Consider the following 15,643-nt stretch of genomic DNA (forward strand, 5'->3'; position numbering starts at 1 on the left):
ACATGTGGGTGCATATGTCTTTTTTCAAACTGGGGTCCTACATCCTTAGGGTAAATTCCTAGGAGTGGAATTCCTGGGTTAAATGGTATTTATATTTCAAAATTTTTGGGGAACCTCCATACTGCTTTCCACAATGGTTGAACTAGTTTACATTCCCACCAGCAGTGTAGGAGGGTTCCCCTTTCTCCACATCCTCACCAACATTTGTTGCTGTTTGTCTTTTGAATGTTGGCCACCCTAACTGGTGTGAGGCAATATCTCATTGTGGTTTTAATTTGCATTTCTATGATGATTAGCGATGTGGAGCATCTTTTCATGTGACTGTTGGCCATCTGAATTTTTTCTTTGGAGAAGTGTCTGTTCAGCTTCTCTGCCCATTTTTTAATTGGATTATTTGCTTTTTGTTTGTTGAGGTGTGTGAGCTCTTTATATAATTTGGATGTCAACCCCTTATCGGATATGTCATTCATGAATATATTCTCCCATACTGTAGGATGCCCTTTTGTTCTACTGATGGTGTCCTTTGCTGTACAGAAACCTTTTAGTTTGATATAATCCCACTTGTTCATTTTTGCTTTTATTTCCCTTGCCTGGGAGATATGTTCATGAAGAAGTTGCTCATGTTTATGTCCAGGAGATTTTTGCCTATATTTTTTCCTAAGAGTTTTATGGTTTCATGACTTACATTCAGGTCTTTAATCCATTTTGAGTTTACTTTTGTGTATGGGGTTAGATAATAATCCGGTTTCATTCTCTTACATGTAGCTATCCAGTTTTGCCAACACCAGCTGTTAAAGAGGCTGTCATTTCCCCATTGTATACCCATGGCTCCTTTATCGTATATTGACTGACCATATATGCTTGGGTTTATATCTGGGCTCTCTATTCTATTCCACTGGTCTATGGGTCTGTTCTTGCGCCAGTACCAAATTGTCTTGATTACTGTGGCTTTGTAGTAGAGCTTGACTCTAAATAGATTTTTTGTGGATTCCTTACAAGATCATGTCATTAGTTAACAGTTTCATTTCTTCATTTCCAATCTCAGTGCTTTCTGTTTCATTTTTTTCCCCCCAATTGTCATGATTAGAACCTCCAGTACAATGTAGAATACACATGGCAAGAGTGGTCATCCTTTTTTTTTTGTAATTTAGAGGGAAAACTCCAGTCTTTAACCATTATGTAAGATCTGTTATGAGTTTTTCACAAGATGCTCTTTATTAAAGAACTTCTGAACTGTCCCTACTTTATTGTGTTTTCATCATGAAGCACTGTATTTTGTTAGAAAATGCTTTTTCAGCATCTGTTAACATGATCACATGACTTTACTCTTTTTTTCTGCTGATGTGATATACCACACATTAATATATTTTTGAATGTGAAATCAACCTTGCACACCTGGGATAAATCCCACTTGGTCATGCTGTATAATCCTTTATGAATATATCCTATATTCAATCTGCTAGTATTTTGTTGATGATTTTTACATCCATATTCATAAAAGATACTATTCTGTAGTTTTCTTTCTTGCAATGTCTTTGATTTTGTTATCAGAATAGTGGCCTCCCTCACAGAATGATTAGGGAAGTATTACTTCTTCTTCTGTTTCTTGGAAGAATTTGCAAATAATTGGCATCTTTAAATGTTTGGTAGAATTCAACAATAAAGCCATCTGATACTGAGATTTTCTTTGTGTTCTAATTCAATCTCTTATAGGCCTGTTCAGATTTTCGACTTCTTGAAGTAAGTTTTTTTTCATCTGTGTCTTTCTAGGATTTTGTCTATTTCATCTGCTTAACTGATTGGTATATAAGTGAATTGTTCTATAGTATTCTCATAATCTTTTTTAACTTCTGAAAGATAGGTAGTAATGCTCTTTCATTCTTGACTTCAGTAATTTGAGTCTTTTTCATGGTCCATCTAAGTAAAGGTTTGCCAATTTTGTTGATGTGTACAAAAAACTACTTTGGTATCCTTGATTTTTTTTTCTTTCTTGATTTTTGTTAATTTTCAATGTAATTGTCTTCATATCTTTCATTCTGCTGACTTAGGTTTAGTTGTCTCCATTTATATTAAGATTAAAAGTTAGATTGATTTGAAACATTCCTTTTTTAATACAAGCATTTTACACTATAAATATCCTTCTAAGAACTGCTTTAATTGCACCCACAAGTTTTGGTATGCTGTATCTTCATTTTCATCCTCAAGGTATTTTCTAATTTTCCTTGTGACTTCTTTGACCAATTGGTTACTTAGGAGTATTACTTTCCATACAGTGAATTTCTTACATTTCTTTTTGGCAATGAATTCTAATTTTACTCCACTGTGCTCAAAAAATGTACTTATTACTTCAGTCCTTTTAAATGTGTTGATGTTTGCTTCATGGCCTAGCATAATGTCTATATACTGGAGAATTTTCTATATACACTTGAGAAAATGTGTATTTTGCTGCATTTGAATGTTCAAAAGATGTCTCTTAGGTTTAGCTTGTTCACAGTGTTACTCAAGTCTTTCCTTACTGCTCTCCCACCTAATTTTCTATCCATTATTAAAGTGCTGTCCTTAAGTCTCCAACTTACTGTTGAATTGTCTATTTCTCCCTTCAATTCTTGTCAATATTTGCTTCATGTATTTTGGTGCTGTTATTAGGTCCATGTATATTTACAACTGTTAGAACTTCCTGAGAGACTGATCTTTTTATTATAAAAGACACTCCTCTTTACCTCTAACAATATTTCTTCTTATAAAGTCTATTTTGTCTGAAATCAGTATAGCCACTCTAGCTTTCTTCTTATGGTTGCTGTTTACATGAGATCCTTTTACTTTTAACATACTTGTATCTTTCATTTCTAAAGTGTATCTCCTGTGGACAGCATATCCTTAGATGCTGTTTTTCCTCTAGCCTGAAAAACCTCTGGTACTTAACTGGTTTAATCCACTCACATTTGACAGTATCACTGATGTAGTTGGATTTGTCCACCATTTACTTTATGCTTTATAAGTCTCATGTCTTTTGTCTCTCCATTCCTTTACTGCCCCAGATATTAGTTCAAAATGTTTTATAAGTTGAATCATTGAAATTTTTTATTGTATCAAAATCAGTGTTTTTTATTGGTCACTTCTCCACCTAATTCATTAAATTCACTTGTTAAATATTGTTTTGAACTTTCTACGTCATTTTTTATTGCTAATCCTTTCACTTTTCTTGTTTTATTACATTAGTTGGAACCTCCAGTATGATATAAATAGGTATGCTCTTAGTAGGCAACCTTCTCTCATCAATCTTGCACAGGGTGTGGCGTTTCACTGTATCACCACTGAATAGAATGTTTGCTATATGTTTTTTTATATAAATATTCTATTGGATTAATTATCCTTCTACTTCTAGGTAAGATTTTTATCATGAATGTGTTCTCAATGTTATCAAATGCCATTTCTTATCTATTTAAATATTACATAATCTCATTTTTCTTCAACTAATTTGTATCATATACGCCTTTTAAATTATTAAATCTAGCTTATTCCTGGAATAAACCTAAGTAATAATGTGCCTTTTTTTTTATGTTCCTGAATTCAAATTTCTTATTTTGTTTAGGACTTCTGTATCAGTATTTTAAGAAATGAGTCTGTAATTTTCCTTTATCAGGTTTTGATATCAAGGTTATCCTGTTCTCATAAAATGAACTGGAAAATCTTTTCTATTCTGTGAAGAGTCTGTTTGCAAGTGATATTACTTCTGCCTTAAATGTTAGAGAAGTAATTCATTATAATGCCATCTGGGCTTGGAGTTAACTTAGTGATAAAGATTTCCAATTATGATTGAATTCAAAATATGTACACAGGACCATTCATATTTCCTTGTTTTTTCCTAATTTTAGTTGTTTTTCCATTTTAACACAATTTCAAATCTTCAACAGAATTTCAAAATTTTAAAGTTCTTCTTCATGTTTTCTAATTATACTTGTAATAACCACGCATTTTTTTTTTTCTGTAAGACAGGTTACATCAAAGGGCAGGCCAGTCTCAGCCTCTAGCTGCCACACCACCTGCACAAGCTTCTCTAGCTAGTCTAGGCAGTTGTTAGGGCAGTTGAGTGAAGCGAATGTACATCAGCAGTCAATGGTCCTGGAAGTCAGCTTTGCAGCAAACTTAGCCCAGTGGTCCATCAGGATGGTCATACTGGCTAATGGCTGCCTGGTACAGGACCTCTGTTCACTGCTGTCACCTCCACTGCTTCCTCCCAGCCCTTGTGGCCAGCAAGGCCCCACCCAGCCAAGTGTGGTGCTCTTCTTATTCTTGATATTGTGTTTCTTTTTTCTTTATTATTCTTACTAGAAATTTATCCATTTAATCAGTACCTTTAAAGCACTGACATTTGGCTTTGGTGACTTTCTATTCTAAGTAGTGGTCATGATTTCCTATTAGTATTAAAATCCATTTTCTTTTGGCTTGATCTGTTCTTGTTCCAGCTTGAGAGAAAAACTCAGATCTTTAATTTTCAATCCTTTTGTTCTAACTTTGCATTTAAAGCTATACATTTTCCTCTAAGTCTTGCTTTAGTTGTCTCACTAATTTTGACAAACCCTATCTTAATTATCACTTGGTTTAAATATAATCTAATTTCCATTGTAATTCCTTCTATCATCTGTGGATTTTTAAAGATTATATTAAGTTTCAGGCAACTACAGATTTCCTAGTTACATTTTTGTTGAAAGTTAGCCTAATTCCACTGTAATGAGAACATCTTCTGAATTATTTCTATCCTGTAGTATTTATTGAGGCTAGCTTCTGGTCAATTTTTCCAAAAGCTCCGTGTATACTTGAGCAACACACGTATTGTAACATTGTCGGGTGCAGTGCTATCATACATCAATACCAACTACTTTGATTTCTTAGTTGCGCTGTTCATCTTCCAGCTATTAAAACGGGTGTGTAAGAGTGGCTCACTGTGGTTGTGGATTTGCCCACTTTTCATTGTTGTTTTCTCCTTTATATAGTTTCAGGGTATGAGTACATATTCATTTGAGTTTATTTTTTCTGTTTCTGAAGATGGACTGGTTATTATGAAATGTCTCTATCTCTGATATTGCTTCTTGCTGTGATAGTATCTTAATACATTATAAACACTTTAAATAAAGGGCAATTCTTATTATATTTAAAAAAAATCCACTGAACCAAATCTTTTTCTACCTTTTCCTAAAAAGTAAAGACTTAAAAAAAGCAAAGAACCTATGTTAGGTTATATAACCTGTTCAAGTAAACAGTTCAAAGACAGTATTTGAACCCAGGATCTTAAGACGCAAGGAAATCTCATATCACAAGTACAAATTAGGTAAGGTATTAAAAAGAGAAAGGATTACCTTAAGGGTTACATACTGATCAACAAAATGACAAAACTTGACTGTGTGCCAGACGGCAACCTCATAATGACCATGAACTAATCTTTACTACTCTAAGTATGGTCCACAGAGCAGCAGCATCAGTATCTTCTAACTGCTTGTAGAATTTTGACTTTAAAAAAGTGTTTATCCAATAAGGCTTCTCTCTCACTTACCAACTTAACATTTCCCTGTATGGCCCCGGAAGATGACTGGTTAGCCAGAGACGGGTAAGATTCCTCAAGGGAGGAACAACCTAAGACAGGCACAGTCGCAGGGGGCCATCTGGTGAGAAAATGGGGAGCAGCAGAGGTAAGGCTTAGAACCTCCCCCCTCATGTTCTGAGAGAAATCCTCTGCATACATGGATGTTTATTGCCCTCGTCTAGCTCGGATTAACACATAGTCTACAGGCGCACACCTGAACATCTACATTTGCTCTCTTACAACACTAAACTCTGTTTCCTACCTTTATCTCGTATCTACCTACCACTTCAGCATTTTATTAAAAATAATAATAATAGAGAAATGTGGTATCCACATATAAATCAAGTTTAAAAATCAAATGAAAATTCATATTTGAACTGACTGTTTATAGTTCATAATGCATGAACAAAACCGAAAGCTTCTGTGATGACTGCCCTTGCACTGTTCACCATGTAACTTATTCACTATGTAAGAATTTGTACTCCATGTAAGAATTTGTTCGTTATGCATCAGAAGATTGGAGACTGACGAAAATTAGGCTCGGGGTGGATTAATGATTGTGCATTGAGTATTGACCCCCCTATACAGAAATTTATTGTTGTTAACAACTATTTGATCAATAAAAATGAGAGATGCCCTCACAAAAAAACCAAAAATAAATAAATAAATAAATCTTTCATTTGTAGAAAGAGAAAAAAAAAAGTGTTTATCAATGTAAATAGCATAAAATGAAGCAGTATAAAATGCTTATAATGAAATAAGAGTAGTTGCTTGTTCATATTCCTTAATGCCTAGCTGCAATCTTTTTAAATTAAATTTTGTTTTAAGTCTCAGTATTTTTAAATAATATATCCATACTAATATTTCTTAAATCACAAATTTTAGCCATTATCAAGTACCTGTAATTACAGATGAACAGATGAGGATTTAACACTGTAAGTCTTGTCATCACATTTGTAGTTACATCAATCCTTAAGCTGTTCTCTACATAACCATATTATCTCTACATAATTATCACATATGTTCTCTACATAACCATATTATCACAACAATGTTATTTTTCCTATGACATTGTTTTTTCTGAAGCTATCAAATTTTATCTCAAATTCATCAGAACCATCATATACCAATATTTTCCCTAATTTTACAGTCCTTCAAGGTCATGTTTAAAGGTCATCTCTTCAGGGAAGCCTTTCCCCAAGAGAACTACTTCCTGGTCTTAATTTCCCATTACAAATACGTAGTTTTAGTCATGCGCTTTGAGGGCAGAAATGTGCCATTTATTTCCATAACTTCAGCAATATGCCTTTCACATAGCTTCATTAAATGATGTTTAAATGGATACTCAACTTACAAAAAAGCCACCCAAGGCTAGGAACTTTTGCCATAGCTATCCCATAAACTATTTCACAGGAGCAGTACTATACACACATACTAGAACCTCAGAAGTATACTAACGGTACTACATATAGTAGATACAAATAGTGCCTCTATATAACTAATGGTTAAAATTTAGAAAGATGTGTATATAAACCTACTTTATGTTCCTAGAATTTTAATCAGCGGTTCAAAAATTCAAATTATATCTGATTAGCTTCCGCACCCAGAGTAGTTTCTTTCTTTCTGGGTATTGCCTGACTACAATCTTTCTGTCCTACTTAGGTTGGTAAAATTAAAGAAGTATACGAAATTATTTGAGTCTATAGTAATGCATCTTAAAGGTATGGGTTGAGGTTTAAGCCTCGGAGAAAATATTTAAGTGATGTAGTAATATGCGACAGAATAAGAAGAATATGGTTCTTTGTATTTTATACTTAATATCTCACTAAACTTAATGGGGACTAATATTCTTGCGCATTTAAAGTTTTATTTTTAACTACTCAGTATATTACTTAAAATTTGATTACATCAAATGAAATACACCTTTACACACCCACTGGGAGAGAACTACATGATACACCCGGGTAAGGAGGTAGGAATCATTTAATATTTTCATAGCAGAATTCAAGATATTAAGTTCAAGAAAATACTGTGGGATGTAAGGCTGAGGTAAAGTACAAGAGTCAGTAAGTTAAGCAGAGCAGAAAATTCAAGGTGTACTTAGGTACTCGAATTCTTAAAAGATGCAAATCATTTCTGAAAGGCACTGTTCATGCATTTCTGTTGAGGCAGAAATCAGTCTTAGGATGTGGTCTGTATGAATCTGCAGATAAGACTGGAGAGTTAAGTAGATTCATATGATTAAGGTCAAATTCAACATTTCTAAAAACGAACTGAAGGATTAACTAAGGAGGCATATTTCCCTAAAGCTGCATTCTGTGTAATCCATTCAGATGCTTCGGTTTTGCATTTTCAATAACTTGCCTGTGATACAAATTACCTTGAATGTTTTTCCCCATCTGTTTTGCACACAGTTGTGTCCCAGATCATTTACAGACTACACTAAGTAAATATATGACAAAATCTTAAGGAAAAAGTATTAAATCGCAATCTGGAACCTCAGTCTGTTTAAATGGATATGGCATAATTTTCCTAAAGGTTTATTTCTAATGAATTATTCAGAACAATTATCTTTTTCTAGATCTTGACCACATTTAAGTCTTCAGAGCAGTAAAAACTGACTTGTCACCAAGCAAGCAACATACGCTGGCTTAAAACGTTACTAACTGCATCTTCACCACAGTAACACGGAAAAATGGATGTCAATATTCCGGGCGCAGTATTAGAAACTTCATCTTCACCATACTAACACGGAAAGGCGAGGTCTGTCTTCCCAGCGCAGCAAGGTCTTGGTCAGAAGAACAAAGCAGAACATTTGCTGCCTCGGTACTGGACACATCCTTGAACCTCACAACAATGAAGAGAGCAGGTGTGGGAGGGGCAATAAGGAGAAATGTTTTTCTTTTTAACTTATAACAATGAACTTGTGTGTTAAAAAACCATCTCTGTCCGCATAGGGCTTTCCTCAGTAAATCCCGGTGTGAAGGAATGATCCCTGCCCCCACAACGCCCACTGAGCTAACCGAAGGAATGTCCCCTGGGGGCGTTCCCTGCCCAATGGCCCAGTAACTGCCCAAAGGCCCGGCCCATCCCGGAAGACTGCCTGTACAAAAAAAGCCTTGCTCGCTGCATCACCGTGCTCAGCCTTTGGAGGGTACTCTGCGGAGGCCGCACCGGTGCCGTAATAAACCATTTTTTCTGATCCCTGACGGCGTGCCGTTCGTCTCTTTCCGCGCTGGGTCCGATTTCCAGTACACCAGCATCCCTGTACTGTAAGCTCTGCAGGTGCTCCGGGTTCCTTCATTTAAAAAGGCATTTTGGCGTGTTGCTCAATTAAAATATCCCTTATGTCCCAGTGCCTACTTCGTAACACTCTTTTATCAAGGGATGTCTCACCGCCGTCGGGTGAAATCCAGTGAACTGTTCTGGCCCCGGTTTCTTGACAAACATGAAACAACTCAAGGAAATTTGGCAAAGGAACGCAGAAGTTGGGGCTGGGGGAGCCTCCGTGTGACCCGTTCGCCTGGGAAAGTAAGCTGGGCAGGTCCGAGGCGTTTGCTTACTCGGCAAGCACCAAACCCCGAGGCGGGTCCTTCCGCAGCCCGGCTCCCACGCCGGACAGGCTCCGCGCGCGGCCGCGAAACACGGCCACGCCCACCGAGGCCGGCTCGGAACGGGGTGCGTAGGCGTCCGTTGGCCCTTCGGCGGCTGTCTTCTCGGCCGGGCCAGACGCCCAGCGACTCCGCGGGCCCCTTTCAGTCAACCCCGCCGCAACCGCCCCCGAAGAGGCGCATGGCGTCCGCGCACCCCCGACCCGGCCAACCGCCGCTTGCGCTGGACTCCTGCCCGGCTCCCACGTACCTCCAGCGGGGCCGCTCCAGCCTCCTCCCACAGGTCCTGCTCCGACCGCCACCGCCGCCGCACACACAATAACGCCCCACCTCAGAACAGCGGAGCTAAGTCTCTCAGGACCCAGCCCCCGGGACTCCGCACCAATGGCAGCGCGAACCTGGGCAACTCAGCCAATTAGAGACGAGTGTGGAGTGGGCGGGGCGGGCTGAGCAAGGGCTGCTGGGAAATGGAAGTTACCTGAGGAACAACCGGGATTCACTCCCTTGAGTACTGCTAAGTCAGCCCGTTTGGGCTTCCCCGCCCAGTCGGGCCAGCGAGTCCCTGAGTTAGGCCTTTGTTGTGACTTGCGCGGAGACTTGGTAAGTTTTTCGAAAATCATTATTAGTAAAACTTTGTTTACAAAAACAGGTAGCCTGTCTGCAGGGCACAGGCTAACCCATTTGAATTTTTAAATCGTGTATTAAAACAGTATCTTGATGACAGAATTTTTTGAGGACTCAAGTCTTGTGACCAGGCGAGTGGTCATGGCCTAGTGGTGTTTTCTGGAGTTTCCTAAGTTGTCCCAAGGATCTCAAAATTCACAAGACCTGCCCTGCTGCCCGATAATCACGCTCAGCTTTTGAGTACCCTCTATGTGCCAGGTACAGGAAATAGAATCGTTCCATAAAGCCCACCTCATCACCGATAGAGCTGGTAGAGTCGCTGCCTAATACTGGTAACTACTGACAAGCACAGACCATCTGGAAATCTAGGTCAACCACAGAATACCATACTCTAAGCCGGTGGATTCCCAAAATGTGCTTCAGGGATCCCTGGGGGTATGCAAGGTCTATGCTATTTTCCTCATAGGAAGACACGTGTCTTCTTCATTATGGTAGTCTCAGTAATGTTCAATGGAATTTTCCAGAAGCTTCTGGAAAATTGTCATATATGCTATCATAACAGATTGAATGTGGAAACACATGAGAATCTAGCTGTTTTAAGTCAAACACGTAAGGAAATTGGCAAAAAATGCAACACAATGCCAACTTTTGTACGACTTGTTTTGGAAAATAGTTTTTAATGTAATTGAAGGGTTTATGTAGCTTATTGCTGAGAGAGAGATGGTGTTGGGAGTTAAGTACATTGGAGCAAGATAAGGAATTTGGACTCTGAATCCAGTCAATAGTAGGTAGCCTTTAGAAATATCATGTCTATTTAGACTAATAGTATATTTTGTGTGTCATGTTAATTATAATATTTACTGGGCAGTATGTTAACCAAGTTAATTGCATGAAATGTTATCCATTTATTTCTACATTTGAAGTTGGACAATCTGTATTTGAAACCATATGCTGGTTACTGATTAGTCTTGTGGTCTTGGGCAACTTAGGTTGCCTCTCAGAGCCACATGATCTTATCTCTGAAGTGGCAACAACAAGTGATTTGAGTTCTTAATCATCTCAGGCACTATGCTAAGCACTTATCTGTTATTTAAATTATAACACACTACATTATGTATTGTGAAGTCTCTCAATTTGCTATTTGACTTTTTAAAAGAAATACATGGGGTAACAGAGATACATCTTATACATTTTCTGACTTATAGTAGACACTTGGTATGTGGTAACTGTTATTAAAATTGATAAACCTGAAGAACATGAATAATTTTGAGCAAATCTCTTAGCCTTTTGTGTTGAAATGTTTTCTTCCAGTGGGGATTGTGGTAGGCAGAATTTTGACTCCCATGATCTTCATCCCCTGGTATTCCTCTCATGGTTACATTAGATGATAAAAGGGACTTTGCAAATGTATTTAAGGGTACTAATCAGCTGGCCTTAAACTAGAGGAATTAGACTGGATTTTCCAGGTAAACCCGACGTAACCCTATGAACTGCTAAAGGAAAAATAGCAAGTCAGAGAGCTACAGCAGAAAGGAAATAGAGATTTGAAGCATGTGAAGGACTCAACCCATGGTGTGAGCTTGAAAGATGGAAATCACACTGAAGAAATTAATTCTGCCCACATCCTGAGCAAGCCTGAAAGCAGATTCCTCCCCAGGGGCATGGCTGGCTGACACCTTGATTCCAGCTTTAGGAGACCCTAAAGAGTTCCCAGTTGGGTCCAGTTGGCTTCTGACTTACAGAACTGTGAGATAAGGAGCGGGTTTGTTTTAAGCCACAAAATTTGTGCTAATTGGTTATGGCACCAGTAGAAAATGGATACTAGCATTCTTTCTCACATACCCTTCTCTGCTATTTTTAAGGCAGGGCTGGAATCCTGGGAACTACATTTCCCAGAGCCCTATGGCCAGTGTTCTGGATTCATTTACATTTTGCCAAGTGCGATGTACTTAACCGAGATTTGGAAGTGTAAGAAAGACAAATTATTCTTCTGTGTTTTTGGGCTTTGGCTCTTTTCCCTGCCAGTCCCTGCCTCACACCAGTGGTGGTTTTCTGGCATTTTCAGGCTTCTGAGTGGCAGCTGCAGCACCAATAGCAGCAACTTCCCTGTTCTCTGAACCATAGAAGCAGTGGCGCAAATGAAAACTTACTGTGACAGTAGTTCCTCCAGCTCCTCCAAAGGCTTTTCAGCACTTGATTTTCTGTACTAAATACTGTCATGTTTGAAATTTCCAGAGTGGTTTCTATTTTCATGATTGTACCCTGATAGATTCTCCATGCCTCAGTTTGCTCACCTGTAAAGGGGAATCACCATGAATGCATCACACATACTAAAAAGTGACCTCTTAGAATTATTGCATGGGTTAAATTACATGGATTAAGCCTAGGGGAAGTGCTTAATAAGAGTATTTAACACACAGTAGGTGCTCAATAAATGTTTGTTACTATTTTTTTCTAAAGTGCTATTCATGTGATTACTAAATTGTCACTACCAAGTGGCAGTTTATTCTATCTTTGTCCTAACTTATCGTCAATGTCCTTACCTTAAGAACACATACACATTGTCACTACTTTGTCTACTGGGGAGTTGTAGCAGCCACAAAGTACTTTATAACATAAGAAATCAGGATAATACATAGTTCTCAGCACTGCCAACTGTGAAATACAACTCCAGGGTTAGACAGTTTATTTTACTCCAGTCTTCTCTGGATATTTTTCAAAAGCCATATGAAAAGTCTGGAAATACAACAGTTGCAGAGAGCAAACACACTTTTGTGTTAACTTTCTGGAAAAAGTACCCCCTGCCTAGTTTATCATATTCATTTCTAGCCCTTGATCTCCAGCCTCTCCAGGGGCTATATTATTATCGATATAAAAATACCATATTACATCAAGACTTGGGAGTTTGCATTTGTTGCTCCAACTATTTGGAAAAATCTTCTTCCTTTTCTTTACCTGGCTAATGTTTATGCACACTTTAAGTGGCTTCAACTTTACCCACAGCATAATGCTTATGTTGTTTTGTCTCTTTTCTCATTTGTCTCTTCCTACTGATTATGAACATCTTGAAAGCAGTGATTTATTTTTTAGTATTGTGTGAAATTAGGTGTGCCTGACCCCTAGTGCTTAAAAAAAAGTTTGTTTATAACTACTAATAAAATCATCATTGCCATACTCTCATTATCATTATATACCCCTATTTCCAGTATCTGATTATATAATAGGTGCTCAATAAAAGTTCATGAAAATGAATCAATTCATTCAGCAAGTTTTTCCAACATATTCATTATGGTATCATTCCACTAGCATATTCAAAATAGAATAATTTGATTCTACTTAAGGGAAAATTACAGATAACATAATTGCTGATTATGAATGCAACAGTAAAATTATAGGATGAATAATTTTTTGTATGGTTATTGTGATGGTTAAATTTTATTTAGATCTGGATCAATTTTGAGTTTATTTCTATAGATGTGTGAAGTTAGGATCAAGATTCATTTGTTTGTTTCAGTAACATTTGTGGAAAAGACTATTCCTTCCTACTTCGAATTACCATAGCACTTTTATCAAAAAGCAATTGACCATATACATCTGGATCTATTTCTGGACTCCCTATTTGTTCCTATTATTTATATATTTATCCTCATGGCAATACCTCATGGTTTTGATTATTATGGCTTTACAGTAGGTCTCCAATTCAGAGGGTATAAATCCTCCATCTCTGTTCTTCTTTTTCAAAATTGTCTTGCCTATTCTATATCCTCCTCATTCTCATAAAAATGGTAGAATCCACTTGTCACTTTACATTAAAAAACTGCAGTGGTTTTGATCTTGATTTTATTGAATACATAGACAAATATGGTGAGAACTGACACCTTAATAATATTGGCTTTTCCCATCCATGAGTAGCTAACACTGTCATGTACTATTTATCATGTATATATATAATTTTATTAAAAATAATAATAGTGATCCTCTGAGTGCTGGGATTATAGAATACTTTTATTCTTTTTATTTTTCTGTCTCAAAAATATTATTTAAAAATATTTAGCTAGACTAAAAAAAGATACTAATTTTGGTTATGCAACAGCTCAATTTGAATGATTCAGAGACAAGTAGCTATATTAGAAAAATAGAGGGTAATTGTTTCTGTCTTTCCAACTAAAATAGAAGATTCTTTACCAAAAGAAAAAATTTGATGATGTGTCCTTAGCAACTAAACTTTAAAAAGATAGTTGAAAAAATGAGAATGAGAAACTGGGTATTCATCTACATCATGAAAGCACCTTCATCCAAATAACTTTTTTTCTACATGGTGAATTCATAGTCTGTTTTCTCTTTTGAAAACAAAAATATCTATTTCTAACTTACCCACTGAAAAAAAAACAAGAAACAGTGACCAGTCTAATGGCAATAGATGTCATTTCCCACCCCAAGAAACCAGAGCTTCTTGGAGAAATAATTGATTCCAGGTCTGAGCAGCAAAGCACAACTTAACCTGCAACATCCTGCATTCTTAAGGAGGAGAATTAAATTTTACCTCTTAAATGGTGGAGTGTTCTAGAATTTGTGTGCATATTTTTAAAAAGCACCGCAAATCCATTAAATGATTTTGATTTTTTAAAAAAGTAACACAAACCATATAGAAGCATATTCTATACAGTAAAAATTGGAATTCTGTCTTCATAAACTTACTCACACCCCCACTCTAACCTTCCTAGCATGACTTTACAGATTTTCGTATTTACATATTCATGCGCACATACACACCTATATATATATGCACAAATTTAGATGCATAAAATTATTGCATGCATAGGCTCATCCTACCATTCTCTCAATCCAGACATAATATGTCTTGAAGCTCTTTCCATATCAGCCCAGAGCTAGCTCCTTTTTAAAACTGGACTATATTTTACTGTGTTGACATATAGTAATTTATTTCACCAGTTCCCAACTAGAAGACATTGGATGATGCCCCCTCCTTTTTTCTGTTATAAACATTAACCCAGTGAATATCTTTTCAGTCTTGTCCTCCTAGTTCTAGAAATTAAAAGGCCTTAAAGTGAAAACAGTGCTCAGTTAAATAGTATCTGTGTTTTAAATTTTGACAGTAATTGCCAAATGAGGGGCTCACAGAGAAGTGCCTCAAAAGGGAAGTTGTTCCACGAAGGAAGAACAGACTTTTATGAGTTTGGATGTTTTGCAAGTAACAGAAAACAACTTCAAGAAGCCCAAACATTTAGAAAAAGTTAGTGATTGCAAAAGAGCATTTCCTCTCACCTCCCCAGTGCAGTGACTAAGATCCTGTGGATTAAGATTAACTTGAAAGTGTGGGATGGAACCCAAGGCTATTTAGTGCAAACAACCTCAGCCAAGCTGCTTCAGTTAAAAACGGTGGACAAAAGCCGATTCTCCGATTCCCAGCAGTCAGCACAGCAAGCAGGCTGTTGGCTGAAGGCCTGCGGATGAGCTGAGTCCCCTGGACGGCTGCAGCCCACCGCCCCCCCCAGGCCCTGAGGCAGCAGCAAGCCCTCCCGACCCACAACCTCTCACCTCCTCGGCAGTCTCGCTGAGCCCGAACCCAGCCCCACGCGACACTCTCTCGGGTTGGGGCCGCAGCAAATTCCCATCATGTCGCGGAGGTCACAGTGCCTTTGGGTGGCACGTGTGGTGGCAGGGCAGAATGATGGCAGCCACAGGAAGGGCATGGAGATGGGGAGGCAGGTCCAGGCAGATGTGAGCTTGGCCAGCTCCGCGTTCGGCCAAGGAACTGTGCAGATCCAGTACCTGGGGGTGGCTGTTCAGTCCAATTGGACAAAAA

The 15,643-nt window shown here is 37.8% G+C and overlaps 1 protein-coding gene across 5 annotated transcripts in view; it reads right to left on the bottom strand.

Annotated features, from left to right (window-relative positions):
* Positions 1–9,539, bottom strand: part of ATF7IP2 (activating transcription factor 7 interacting protein 2) — a 66,830-nt gene extending 57,291 nt beyond the window's left edge. For 3 of the 5 annotated variants that reach the window (XM_036928187.2, XM_036928186.2, XM_036928184.2), the window contains exon 1: positions 9,443–9,539. The gene's annotated coding sequence lies outside the window, so the exon portion shown is untranslated. The remainder of the gene's footprint in view (positions 1–9,442) is intronic. The other 2 variants (XM_036928185.2, XM_036928188.2) reach the window with 2 other exon arrangements.
* Between the last annotated feature and the right edge of the window lie 6,104 nt (positions 9,540–15,643).

Source organism: Manis pentadactyla, chromosome 10, assembly GCF_030020395.1.
Source record: "Manis pentadactyla isolate mManPen7 chromosome 10, mManPen7.hap1, whole genome shotgun sequence".
NCBI classification, from domain to species: Eukaryota; Metazoa; Chordata; class Mammalia; order Pholidota; family Manidae; genus Manis; species Manis pentadactyla.